The sequence below is a fragment of the Pan troglodytes genome, chromosome 3 (genome assembly GCF_028858775.2).
Source record: "Pan troglodytes isolate AG18354 chromosome 3, NHGRI_mPanTro3-v2.0_pri, whole genome shotgun sequence".
NCBI lineage: Eukaryota > Metazoa > Chordata > Mammalia > Primates > Hominidae > Pan > Pan troglodytes.
The window spans coordinates 183,601,460-183,616,062 of record NC_072401.2 but is presented as its reverse complement, the minus strand read 5'-3'; the positions used below and the strand labels follow the sequence as shown (position 1 = coordinate 183,616,062).

Here is a 14,603-nt window from a genome sequence, read left to right as displayed (position 1 = left end):
TCTTAATGTAGTTTGGAGAATTTTTCAGATGTTGAGAAAATGGGTTCACAGTTTGTTAGTAACAGTGCATGAATACAATGTGCCCACAATGAGCACAACAATATTTTACTTCATTTGTTGAGTGTCCACTGTGTTTTGGGCACTGTCCAGGGTGCTGGGCCAACAGCAGGGACCCAGACCAAGTGCCTTCATGGAGCTTCCATTCAACTGGGACAGATAATTGCATAATAAATGTTCAATTAATATGGTGTAACATGGTGTTAATATGCAATGGAGCAAACTATAGCAGGAAAAGGCCGGGGGAATACAGGAAGTGAAAAGTTTCATGCACGTCCGTGTGAAGAGACCACCAAACAGGCTTTGTGTGAGCAACATGGCTGTTTATTTCACCTGGGCGCAGGCGGGCTGAGTCCAAAAAGAGACTCAGCGAAGGGAGATAAGGGTGGGGCCATTTTATAGGATTTGGGTAGATAAAGGAAAATTACAGTCAAAGGGGAGTTCTCTGGTGGGCAGAGTGGGGGTCGCAAGGTGCTCAGTGGGGGAGCTTTTTGAGCCAGGATGAGCCAGGAAAAGGACTTTCACAAGGTAATGTCATCACTTAAGGCAAGGACCAGCCATTTACACTTCTTTTGTGGTGGAATGTCATTAGTTAAGGCGGGGCAGGGCATATTCACTTCTTTTGTGATTCTTCAGGCCATCTGCCTATACGTGCAAGTCACAGGGGATGTGATGGCTTGGCTTGGGCTCAGAGACCTGACAAAAAGTGAGGTTGCTATTTCAGTTAGGATGGTCAGGTATGAGATCTCCGAGGAGGTGGCTGTGCAGGGGCCTGGAGGAAGTGAATTTGAGGGAGAGGAACAACAAGTGGAAAGACCTGGAGGTCAGAGGTCACTTGGCACAACCATAGACCACCAGGGAGGCAGGGGGCTTGAGAGGAGGACTGAGAAGGAACGTGGAGGGTGTGAGCTCAGAGAGGGTGTGGGTGAGGGCAGGCCCATTGTGAGGATCATTGTGAAGCTTTCACTCTGAGTGAGATGGCCAGCCACTGCAGGGGATAGGTAGAGAATGGCAGGCTTGCACTTTCATATTAAAAGGGACATTCTAGCTTTCATGCGGAGGAATAGGGTCCAGGTTATGGCTCTTACAATAATCTGGGTGAGACATATGTTGAGTTGGGCCAGGGTGGTAGAGGTGCAGGTGAAAAAAAGGGAGGTCTGATTTTAAACCGATTTTAAGGAAAATAATAGGATTTGCAGATGGATTGGAAATGTGCTATGTGACAAAGAGAGAAGACAAGGATGACCCTAGGTTTTTGGTTTCATTCATAAGCCAAATCTTCAACAGCAGTTCTTTCTTTCGATCCCTAGTCTTCTGCCTTAAAGGCAAACATGAATAAAAGGTCTATAAAACCTAAACCTGTTGCAGTTGTTCTATAAAGAAGATGTGGACAGAGTACCTCTACTGTCTACAAATAAATCCAGTTTGTATTTAATTCATTTGAGGAATTGCTCATGAACAGTTACCCATATATACATTCTGCTCTGCATGTAATGCTGACAAGTTCAATTTCTGCTTGGGTTAATGGCCACATAAATGTCTTTTACATGAGTTAAGGTTGCTTGGAGGCAGGAATGATTTCTAATTTTTTTCTACGTTTGGCATTGCTAGATAGGTTTTTTCAAACTTGCTGTTTAAGGTCTAGCCTCCCCTTTGTACTGGCGGGTAAATCTAATTAACATTAATGAGAGTCCTGTGCACATATTGACAGGATAATAGACCTTTTAGGATGGTTCCTCCCCTCCTGCACTACCACTCCCCTACTGCATACTAGCTGATTATTTCATTAGGCAGCAATATAAACCCAGGCAGGAGAACACATACTTTGTGGAAATTAAATGGGAAAATCTGCATTCATCCACACTTTCCTTTGCACTGGGGTGAAGACAGTGGGGGTGGGGGTACTTTTCAGCCACCAGAGAATCTAGTTCTCTTCAGACAAAAGCTTTCATAATTTTCCGGCCAGGCGCTGTGGCTCACACCTGCAATCCCAGCACTTTGGGAGGCTGAGGTGGGCAGATCACGAGGTCAGGAGTTCGAGATCAGCCTGGCCAACATGGTGAAGCCCTGTCGCTACTAAAAAAATACAAAAATTACTCAGGCATGGTGGCGTGCACCTGTAATCCCAGCTACTCAGGAGGCTGAGGCAGGAGAATCTCTTGAACCTGGGAGGTGGAGGTTGCAGTGAGGTGAGATCGCACCACTGAACTCCAGCCTGGGTGACAGAGCCAGACTCCATCTTAAAAAAAAAAAAAATATATATATATATATATATATATATATATATTTTACATATTTTACATATTTATATTTTTTATAAATATATATAAATTTTATAAATATATATAAAATATATATTTTTTAAATATTTAAAAATAATTTATTGGCTGTGTATGCCAGCTGATAAATTTGTCTAAGCATTTCCTTATTCTTAAGGTTACAAGAAATTAAATTCGTTTTATATCAGCTTATCCTATTAAAATGTTCTACATACAACCAATAGAAGCATTATAGTCTCTATTTTTTCCCCCCGTGAATTAAATTTGGCAAATGAAGAACTTCATATTCTCCTTAAGAGTTAAGTATGTTTTGTAACCTCCATAGAAATTGGAATAAATTATTGCATGGCTGAAGGCAAATCAGTGGTACTGGTTATAGTTTTCAAACTTCAGTTACCAAATAAAACTGTGTCTCCCTGAGAGTGAGTGCTCGCTTTTCTTTACTAAGGCTGTCTCAGAGAAGAAGCTGCAAGTATGAATTTATTTTTTTCCCCTTCCCAAACTTGAGAGGTTGTGAGTCTCATGGAAAAAGTGTGATATACTAGAAATATTGAAAGCCGGCCGGTTTGTTTGAATCTAAACTTTTCCTCTTTGGGGTGGTATCAGTTAAATCCATCAGTTAAGAGAACTTGACCCATTTAGCCATGCAACAACTAAACCCTGAATCCGAACAGATTCATTTTAGAGTTCAGATTTTGCCACTGATACTGCACTAATTTAGACTCAAAGGTCAACATGTTAGAGCAAAAAGGGCATTTTTTTTTTTTTCTTTTTTGGCTCTTGAGAACTTGAGGAGCAAAGACTTTCCTATCAAAATAGGTGCAACTATCTGTAAGATCTCATTATTTTCTATTTTATTTATGAACTGAATTTTGCTGTAACTTTATAAGTAACATTTTTCAAATATACAATGAGATGTTTAATATATAAAGAAGAGAATGGTAACACTCCTCAGTATCTTCACTGATTTATTTTATCAACCATCTTTAAGAATATGAATGAGTTAATGAAAGAGTAAACGGGAAGAATAGAGACAGATTGTAGAAATACCAGTGCTCACATAGGTTTTTGAACAAAAACCAATCACAAGTCTAGGAAAATATCTAGCTTGTGAATCATAAAACCTGCCTATTAAAACAATAAATTTGTCTTTTCTAACGGAATGAAATTTTTCAATAGAAGACAGTTACTCAATTTTGCATTTTTAAAAATAGCACAATAGACTTTGTCACAAGTGTACATACCATAGTACTTCCTCATCCATATGTATCAATTTATTATTTTAAAAGTGTGTTTACATACACTGTCTCGTGTGATTCCCACAATGTACTCATGTTTATAGCTTCTGTGCCTGACTCACAGTAGGCACTGAGTAAACAACTCTGGTAAAAATAAATAATTATCCTGCGGCTAGGATGGTTACCATGAAGCCCATTTTATAGATGAGGAAGTCAAAGCTCTGAGCATCTTCATGAATTTTCCTAAGTCACAAACACGGTCAGTGATTTACATGGGATTTGAACTCAGTGTTTCTGATGCAACCATAGTGCTTGTTACACTGAGTAAGAATAAAAGAATTGTGAGTTGGAATCAAATATTTTTCTCCATCTAAATCAGACATGAACCAAGGAGTGGATTTTCTATGAGATTTTCTCCCGACTTGATTATCCTTTTTTATACCCACTGCCTTCTGAGTTTGCTCAGAATAAATCATAAATACATGTAACACAAATTCTTTATAAAATATTATTCATTTAGAATAGAACTCTATTCATTCTTTTTTTTTTCTTCTTGTATTTGTGTATTTTACAAATTATTACCTCCCAGCAATGTAAAAGCCACTAAAATAAGGACCTAGGGGAGATATAAATATAAAGATAAATTGGCCATGGTCTTTGGCCTTGCCTTCCACCCAGAGGTAAGAATACACACTAATGATAAGTATAATATAAAATGGAATGTGATGAATGCAATGAGAGGTTTGGACAAATTAGCAGTAATTCAGAGGTGTAGGGAGCCACTTTCAGGGGCTCTGGGAGGGTGTGGATGAAAGAGGTGTCCTTAGAGCCACGTCTTGAAAGATGAGTGGATTCTGATAAACTGAGATGTGAGATATCCTTCTAGCATGTTGCCAAAAGGTAAAAAGAAAGATAACATCTATTTTTGGCAAGGGTGTATTTTTATGTGGGTACTTTCATACACAGTTGATGTGAGTGTAACTTGGTTAGACTTTTGGAGAAAAACTGAGCAGTAGCTGGTAAATATTAAAATGTATATAACTTGTGGCTTGGTAATTTACTTCCAGGAATATATTCTAGAGATATATTCATGTGTGTATGAGGGTGTAGACTGCATCATCATTTATAATGGTGAAAAATAAAAACAACTTAATTTTCCCTCAATCGGTGACATTCACGTAAACTGAATAATGATGAAGAACAAAAGTGTGCAACATGGAATTATCTTTATGATAAATAGGAAAAGAGACCAAGTTATGGAACAATAGGGACCTATTTGTATATGTAAAGTTTAAAATGATCACACACAGAAAGGAACAACAATAAAATATGTGTGTATATATATTTTTCCAGACTGTATGGGTGTGTGTGTATGTGCACGTGTGCTTGTGTGAGTGTATACATAGGCATAGGAAAAATGTCTTGATATTTACCAATCAAATTGATTACCCTCGTTACCTTTGGGAAAGAGTCAAGGAAAACTTCTGTTTTGTTGTACTGGAAATGTTTTACAGATATTATTTATGTATTTTGTAGATAATTAACGAAATATAAAAAGTCAGTGCTCTATCAACATGAGAACAGACTTTTAACTGCTTCGTTTCATTGATCTGCTTGACTCCACTTAGTCAACCTGCTTGTGTATGAGGTTGGAGGTGCCCCAACCTCATACACAAGCAGATTGACTAAGTTACCTGCTGGTGGAAGTTGTACAGAAGAAGTCTCGGGCAGGCAATCGGAACTAAAATTGAGGACAGCAGGGGCTCTTGTCCGTTAAATAGCCTTAGGCCAATTCACAATGTGAATGAGGAAAGAACAATCTTTCCAACCATGATAACATTCCTACGTCCCCACGTGCTCCGAGCGGCCATCTTGCTCTTCGGATGAAAGCAGCAGTCGCTCCTGCTTATGTGCTGTTCTCCACTCTATTCTGAATTACTATTTTAATTCGCTTCTTCTGATGATTCTCAGGCAGTTTTACCCTTGTTTCTAGGAATATATACTGCCTCTTGGGGTTAGCTAAGCAGCCCATTCTTAACCCCTAATTTTAAGTTGCTGCCGTCTGTAGTTTATACATCTTTCCAAAGCCCTACATTGCTTATCTTTCCGTGTTGAAACAAGCCATTCACATTTCCTTTCTCAAAATTACTTCCCTCCCCAAACCGGAAGTGAAGTGGTAGTTTCCCTTTAATTGCATCACATTAAGGTTGTCGTGGTGGGCAAATACATGTGAAAACTTTCTTCACAGTATGCAATATCAGATCAACCACAGTGTCTTCCCTGAGAGGCAAGCATGTTTCAGTCACCTGACAGATGAATGAGCAGTTTAAGTGGAGGGCTCCGTGGAATATTTTTGCAATTAGGCTTCTGTTTCAAGTGGAAGAGGAAGGAGGGAGGCTGGCGTTTGTACACAGGTGCTGCAGGGGTGTGGTGGCAATGACAGGATGGTGTCTGTCCTGCCTGGGGACCCAGGCTCTGTCTGCAAACACTTAGGAGGTTGGCCTGTTGGCGGCAAGGCAAGCAGCTGTTCACACAAAGGTTACAGAGAGGCACAGTGTGGCCCAGAGTGGGCAGTCAGGCATTGTCCCTACGTCGGAGAGGGGCACGGTGGCTCTGGCATCACAGGCAGGATGATGGCTTTAGTCAGAGGGCAGAACGAAGAACAGGCCTATACTCTCTCTGTGATGGTAATTTTATGTCTTAACTTGAGCAGGCCAAGGCATACCCAGATCTCTGGTGAAACATTATTTCTGGGCATGTCTGTGAGGGTGTTTCTGGAAGAGGTTGGCATTTGAATGGAGGGGACTGAGTGAAAAGGATCCCCCCTCGCCAGTGTGGGTGCTCAACATCCCATTCGCTGAGGGCCAACATAGAACACAAAAGCAGGGGAAGAGTGAATATTCTCTCTTCTGGAGCTGGGACATCCATCTTCTCCTTCCCTTGGACATCAGAGCTCCAGGTTCTCAGGACTTGGGACCCCCCAAGACTATAATATCAGTGTCCCACCCTCTTCAGACTCAGATGGGATTGCACCACCAGCTTTCCTGGGGCTCCAGCTGGCAGATGGCAGATCATGAAACTTCTCAGCCTCCATAATCCAGCAAGCCAGTTCTCATAACAAGTCCCCTTTATATATCCCTATAGATCCTACTGGGTTCTATTCTCTGGAGAATCCTGACTAATACCTGCTCCTGGTGCCTAGAGACAAAAAGGACTTGTACAACTGACAGAACTGGACAAAACCAGTTCTGTGGGATGAAGTTTATTAGTGAGCATGAGAGACACGCAGCTTGGGTCTCTCAGAAATTTAAGGATATTTTATAGGAGGTTGAGGTTCTGTGTGGCGAGATAGAGAAAGAGCTATAATTTGAGTTACTATGATTGTTATACCATCCACATCACAGGCTGTGGGCCCTGTGGAAACGTGTTAGACCAAAAAATTGAATAATTGGGGTGATTGCTGTGTCAGCTGATCAGGCTATGATGAAGCTGAACTACAGCTGAATATCAATTATAAAGCCTTTGCATATAATTGCATATGTGTTCAATTGCTTCTACGGTCTGTGGAACAACAGTTTTCAGCATTTAACTCCAGATTCTGGCGGGCAAAGAGGTGTCACAAGCAATTCCCAGAATCTGTTTATGCATCAAAGAAACAGATTAAATAAGTGAATTTAATTAATAACAGCTTGCATACACCACTATTTTTCAAATATATATTGAATTGGCATGGAAATGAACATTCATCCACCACAATCACTGAAATAATAGTAAATTTTTGTTACTAAGCATTTTCTTAACCAACTAATGCTGGAAGAATAATCTTTGGAGTCAGAAACAATTTTTGACAAAATTTTGGAAATATCTGAATGAACCCAACCTCCTGTTCTACTCTCCCCTGCTTGTAATCTGATTGGCTAAAGGCTGGAAATAATAGACACATAGAAACTACCCAGCTCAGGTCTTTTTAAGTAGTTTCCAAGGCAAGGCAAACATAATGCCTAACTCTAGGCATCACTGAGAACCTTGACATTAATCTATAAATCTTCTATGCTCAAATACACAGGTTGTTACAATCTACCCGGGATCCAGGGACTCTACCACTTTCAGGAGGTAGAAAAGCCTGCATACCAAAACCCTTCCTTTGCCCTAAAATTACATTTGTAGACATAAAACACAAGTTTGTTCAAAAGGTGTTTTACTCCCAAAATATTTGAATGGCAAGTCTTACAGATATAATCTATGTGCCTCTTTGAATATGCCAAGATTGTCTTTATAATTTCTAGAAAATAAGTGCCAATGTCAATATTATTAACCTATTATCAAAGGTATGAATGTAATGATTTTAAATTGTGATTAAATGTTGAAGTACCTGGAACTAATTAAAATGTGAGTAACTATAATGCTAAGTACCTTTACAATATGTATTTTATTTTGTACCAGAGTAAGGACATGAAATTGACTCTCAGATTTAAAAATATTTTTTTCCATTCTCCCTCATTTCATGAAACAAAGCAATCTAAATGGACTTTAAGATTGTTTCATGTTGCTTTGAATAATTTAATGGCCAAATATTTTTTCCCAGTCTTTTATCCCCGGGGTAGTGTTTTTCCTTTGAGCTCCTTATCTAATTGCTGTAAATGACAATATGAATTATGTGCAGAGAGCAATAAGAAAAGAAAACTCACTATATGCAGTCTGATATTTGGCTGATACACATCCACATAGCTGCCCTGATGGCTAACAAAGTCTTGGGTGTTGGTTGGTAAACAGCCACCCCACTGGTCCCTCACCCAGGACTCTGGGCCTCTCTTCAGTCTAGAAAGTAAGTGGTCCTTTAGGCACTTAGAAGGCCTGAAGGACCTCATATGTCACAGAGATTATCAGATATCACCACTGGCTGCACAAATCTTATTTAGCCACTTCTAACTCCAAACTGATAATTTTGGATAAAAGGTAATGAAAAATTAAAAAAAAAAAAAAGGCCCAACATCATAGCAATGCTGGAAAGAAAGAATGGGAAATTTCTAGGTGAAAAAAACAGACAGAGATCTTAAACTGATACCAAAGTCCTTTGGGTAATACCAAATTGGTGCCAATTGGCACCTAGAGATTAAGAAGTGACCGTCCATTTCAGGCCAGAAGAGGCGGCCTGGGTCCTCACACAAGAAGGCATCAGAAACCAAGATCACTGCCGAAAGCAGGTCACCGGAAGGGCTGCCTCTTTTGTGGAAATTTTTGTCCATTATCCAGGGGAGAGGCAGGGAAGCCTGTTGTTTTTTAGGTGTTCTGATAGAAGCGTCTCCTGCGAGAAATTTTAACTCCAAGCCTCTTCAACATGCAGATGTGGGGATCAAATTTAAAATATTTACTTATGATATGGACAATCTCATTCCAATTCATGAGACACTCATGTCAGTCCTGTGAAACAACTGGAGCTGGCAGGGAAACAAAAGGTAAAACCAAACCTCTAGAATCATGTCCATAACCCAGGCACAAGGGATATTCCTCACCCTTGGGAACCCCACAGCAACAACAACAAAACTATAAATGATGAAAGCAAATCACTCACAAGTGAGAGGGAGTGATCAGATGAAAAGAAAAGATGAATTAGCATCTGAAGTCATTGACATAATATAAGGCTAAGAAAGAAATGAGAAAATAACTTCAGTTAAAATAACTAAAGCGATAAAACAAATGATAGAAAGAACACACCCATCTAGAAAAGAATGGGTGGATCTAAGAAACCAAATAGAACCTTATAAGTGAAAATTATAGTCATTGAAATAAAAAGTAAATGAGTTTAATAGCAGATCAGGCAACAGGTAGGAAGAACTGTAATTTAAAAGGGATATTTAAGGAAGTCATCCAGAATGCAGCATAGTGAAATGAAAAAGTAATAATAGATGAAATAGAGCCAAATAGCTACAAAAAAACATCAAACAAAAGTTCTGGAAAGAGAGAGTAGAGAATGAGGAAGAGGTGGTATTGGGTGATAAGGACTCTGGGTATTTCTGAATTTAAAGACACGAGTTTTCAGATTATAGAAGTGAACTCTGATGGAGGGATACACATGATCTCATACGTGGCTAGTAGGAGTAAATATTTCCAAACTCCTTTGAGAGTTATTTGTAACATCTAAATTTTTGATTCCACCTCCCATTCCCATTCTCGCAGTCTTCTGAAGCTCGGGGAATGGTTACACCATCTTTCCAGTTATTCAGCCTGATAACCATGAATAAATAATTGATTTCTCTTTCTCACACCCGGTATTCAATTCATCTGGAAATTCAGATGGGTCTATCCTCAAAATATATCCAGAATCTAACCACTTGCCAACACACTGATACCTCTTTGTTTTGAGATGCCATTAACTGTTGCCTGGGAGACTGTAATACTCTCCTCATAGACTTCTCTAATTCTACCCTATTTCCAACACAGCAGCCCCAGTGAAATTTCAAAAGAAGAGTTATGCCATGTCACTCCTCTGCCACACTAAACTGACCTTGAGGGCTGGCTACCACGGGGACTTTGTGCTGTTTCCTGCTATCTGCCTAGCTCACTTCACCTTTGTGGAGTCTTTGCACAAATTTACCTTTTCAATGAGTCCACCCTAGCATAAAATTGCAGTCTTATCACCATATCCTGCCATGAGATTCACAATTCCCTTTACCCTGCTTTAATTTTCTGTAACACATACTATTTTCTATTATGTTATATAGTTTATTTATTATGGTTATTATTTATTACCTGTGTTCTCCTAACAGCATATGTACTGCACCGGACTGGAACTTTTTTTTCAGTAGAGCAGGATTCAATGCGTAGTAAATACTCAATAGATAACTGATTGAATCAGTGATTCTGGCGAAGCTAAATATGTGTACACTGTATGAGTTGGTTTAGAGGACATCTGTATTTTCTTGTATGTTTGAAATATTCCTTTAGTAAAGCAAGCTGAAATTTCCTAAGTAAAAAAATATTTTAATGTTCAGATCATGAAGAAAAGGGAGACTGGCACTATTTATTTTATATTCTAAAGGGACAGACCAACTTTACATTATAAAAAACAAGACACTTTGTGTATGCAGAGATGCTATATTTTCATTGAGCATACTTCAAAGTTATTATTATCACTGTTATTTTTTATTGATGGATTCGCTTCAAAATAGTGCAGCAAAAATCCCGAAGAAATCTAAGCTAGAACATAAAGAACATTTACATAAAGCGTGCATTTCTGCTTAAATTCCTCCAGCTTTCAGTGTTTCTCCACTTAGTCAATTGCTTGTCACTATATTTTGAAAGTCTTTATTATGGAGACCAGGGCAAAAGAAATGAATATTTAGAATATAATTTAAAGCAATGAAATGAAATAGTGGTTGTTGAAGAACACTAGCTTTAATAAAAGGACTAAAATAAAACCAAGGCCCTAAAAGATTCACCCTGGAGGAGGCAGCGGACACCTCTCTGCCTTGGGGTTCTCTAATCAAGCAGGATTCTCCACTCACCCTGGCCCCCGCCATGTGCTGAGCGCCCCGCACCCCAACCCCTTATATAGCTGTCCAACAATAGACACATGCTTCCCCTTAGTTCAGCTGAGATGATTGGAGCTTTTAAAACTAAGAGAAAGAAGTGGAGAAATAAACAGATCACGGAAGAGGTCCAGAAAACAATTTTGTTTTGCTTTTAGAGCACAAGTTTCCGATCTTACCATTTTGCCCTCTCTCCAAGGTTCACAGGCACGCCTGACTGTACTGAAACACTGACAGGCTGATCACAGTCACAGCTCTTTCTCTGCGGTTCTTATTTATATCTTCCTGGCCTGTTTCCCATGGAGGACATCACTCTGAAATCTCCAGGAGCTTTTCCTAGGAATCCTGTCACCTTTTTGGTGAACAGACAGGCTACATGCCGATTCTAGAGCACACTCAAGTGGCTGATACCAGAAACGAGTTCCCGGCATTCTTCCACAGAGACACATACCTTCCTTCCTGCAGGACTAGGATTATAACCATATCTTAGTATAAGAAAATACTAGAAAGTGTATAGAACAATAATAATAAGGAGAGGATTTTTCTTTCATGGGTAGAAACAAATTTTCTTTTATACTTTAAGTATGAAAAAGTGCACAAGATTATTGTTATAATTATTATCTTCATTTAATCCATGCCATCTTTTTTTTTCTTACATTACTTGTTAACCCCTAGAAAATAGAGTTGTCTTTATAGCATGTTCTAAAAATGCAGACTGAAGCAAAAGAAATTCTTTCTGTTCTTTAGTGCTAACGTACAATTTCCAGCAAAAAACTAGGACAATGTACCATTTATGTTTTATATTGCAGTAGGACTTTGAGCCTTTTCCAAAAGCCCTTTCACAAAATTGATAGATTATTCTTCCTATTAAAAGAGTCTTTTATTCTGGGTGCCAGACCTAGTTCTTAGGGTTGAAATATTGCTTTAGCTTTTTTGCGACCACAGTGGCATTTCACTGCTGAATAAAGTTACAAATTGTGTACCTAATTCTCCAGGGCACAAGAAACTCTCAAAGGGCTCGAAATGGGCACGAGGTGGGGGATGCGTTTGTTTGTTATTCCTAAATAGACTGAGGAAGAGTCCATGAACCCATGAAAATTTCTATCAGGCTGTATGCTGTGTATAAAAAGGAGCATTAGGTTGGAAATAGGAGTTTTAGGCCTTTATCGGCTACTAAGTGATACTGTCACTTTAACAGTGGACAACGAAAAGTGAGCATATAATAATGACAATTTATTGAGTGTTTTGTAAATATCATATGCTTGTTGTGTATTATCTCTGATCCCCTTGACTATTCTGCAAAGTAGGAATTATTGTCTTTGTTTTAAAATAAGAAAATTGAAGGAGGGTATAGAGATGAATTAATTAGTACAGTTGGTAAGAGATGTGGTTAGAATTAGAATACAGAGCTTTCTAAAGGTTACGATTTTCTGGAGTATTATGACGTGCCCCAAATGAGTTTAACTTTCTACATCTTGGTTTTCTCATCTATATAATAAAGACATCTGATAACATGACATCTAAGGCTCCTTCTAGGTATAAAACGTTATAATGTCTAGAATATAAGCTTAGCTACATGTAGCAGCAAGCATGAAATCAAACTAGCTTAGTTCCACATTAAGATCTACTTGAAATTACTTATTCATACAACCAGAGCCCAGGTATGATAAAAACTGAGAATCGGCAAGGGGTGAAACTGTTGTGTGGCCCAGCTGCTATCCTCAGTGGCTTGGTGATATAGGAAGGGCCACAGAGCCTTGGATGGAAAAGGGAGGAGCTAATTCAGAGGCATCTCTTCAGGCTCACCTGAAAATCACATCTTAAGTGGGGTCATGGGCTCTTCACTGGGGATGGAGGCAGCTTGAAGAGACTTTTAAAACTTTCCACTCTGGGAGAAAGATGACTGGGCCAACTGAGCAGCCAGGTTCAAGACTGAAAGTCACATTTACATATATCAGAGTTCACACATTTTTTCCTCCAAGCTTGTTCTAAGGTCTTATGAACTCAATTGACAGTAAAGAATTCAAGAAAGTTCTCAGCTTTTGTAGCAGTGCCAGGGTGTGAAACAGCACTGGGGCAAAGAAATACGCTTAGAAGGAAGAAGTTAGCAAAAGGCCTTCGTGCAGTCATGATCACGTCTGTCCTCATGTTCTTTATTCCTCTTTTGTTCATCCCCTGCATCCAATGCATGTGTCCTGTTCAATGTCCTTCCCATATGGATGTAGAATTCTCCCACTTCAATCGTCACTCTTCCTACGATGGCTAAGCTACCATCAGCCTAGATGCCCTGCCCCTCTTCTTCCCTCGCTAGGAATCATCTTCTTGCAGAAGTTGTACTTTAAAGTATAAACTGGGTCATGCCTCTCTCCTGTTTAAAGCCCACTAATGGTTTCTCAATGCACTTAGCATCAAAAGCAAACTCTTCCTCTTGGCCTCGGAGGCCCTCCATAGTCTGGGAAGGCCACCTTGCTAATCCCATCTCAGGCTACCTCCTCTACTGACAGCTTTGCAGCCACCTTGGCCTTCCTTCTCTTCTCTGGATGGTCCAAGTTTTCTCCACTGTCAGAGCTTTGCACACGCTGGTGCTTTCGCTTAGAATGCTCCCATACCTGCTTTGCCCAGGGCCACCTCCTTCTTATCCTGCAGATCACAGGTTAGGTGGCATCTCTTCAAAAAGTTCTATTCTGGCCACTGTATGTCATTAGATGGCATTCTCCCCACTTGTTACCTCTTTACAACAACACACTGCTTGCTTTCTTCACAGTGCTTATTGCAAATTGTTTTATTATTTATGAAAGCTTCGTGGGGGGCAGGAAGCATTGTTTTCTTTTCCCCCTTTGCGCCTAGAGCCTAGCATAGGCCTTGGTAATTATAGGGGCCTGCTGCTCTCCCCTTCTGCTTGTTTTAGTCCTGGGCTTTCCTTGGGTCTTGGTTTAAAGCTCACTTCCTCAGGGAGGTCTTTCCTGTCCCCTAGATTAAGTCAGATAGGTCCTCTGCTCTTCGTTTCCATAATTTCCTGTCAATCCCAGCCATAACGCTCAACACATTTCACTGCCATTATTGTTTGTGTTTGTCTTCCCTGCTATTCTCTAAGACTATTACTCATGGTGACAAAGACTGTCTTGTTCACCCCCAGATGGCTGGCACCAACATCTTGCACCAACATAGGACAAAATCAGGAAATGATGGATAGAAAGAAATGGTTATTGAAAGAGTGTGAAGGGTAGGCGAAAGAGATGACTCACAATTTCTACAAAGTAATTAACTAATTAATTAATTCAAATATTACCTATCAGCCACTCTCACATCTGATTCCTTTTCTTTTGATGGAGTCTCACCCTGTCGCCCAGGCTGGAGTGCAGTGGTGCAGTCTTGGCTCACTGCAACCTCTGCCTCCCAAGTTCAAGCAATTCTCCTGTCTCAGCCTCCCGAGTAGCTGGGACTACAGGCACACACCACCACGCCCAGCTTATTTTTTTTGTATTTTTAGTAGAGACGGG

At 39.8% G+C, this 14,603-nt stretch overlaps 1 protein-coding gene across 19 annotated transcripts in view; it reads right to left on the bottom strand.

Moving 5' to 3' along the window:
* The window catches only part of TENM3 (teneurin transmembrane protein 3), a 2,732,592-nt gene that overhangs the window by 847,155 nt on the left and 1,870,834 nt on the right, over nucleotides 1-14,603 (bottom strand). The window lies entirely within an intron of this gene.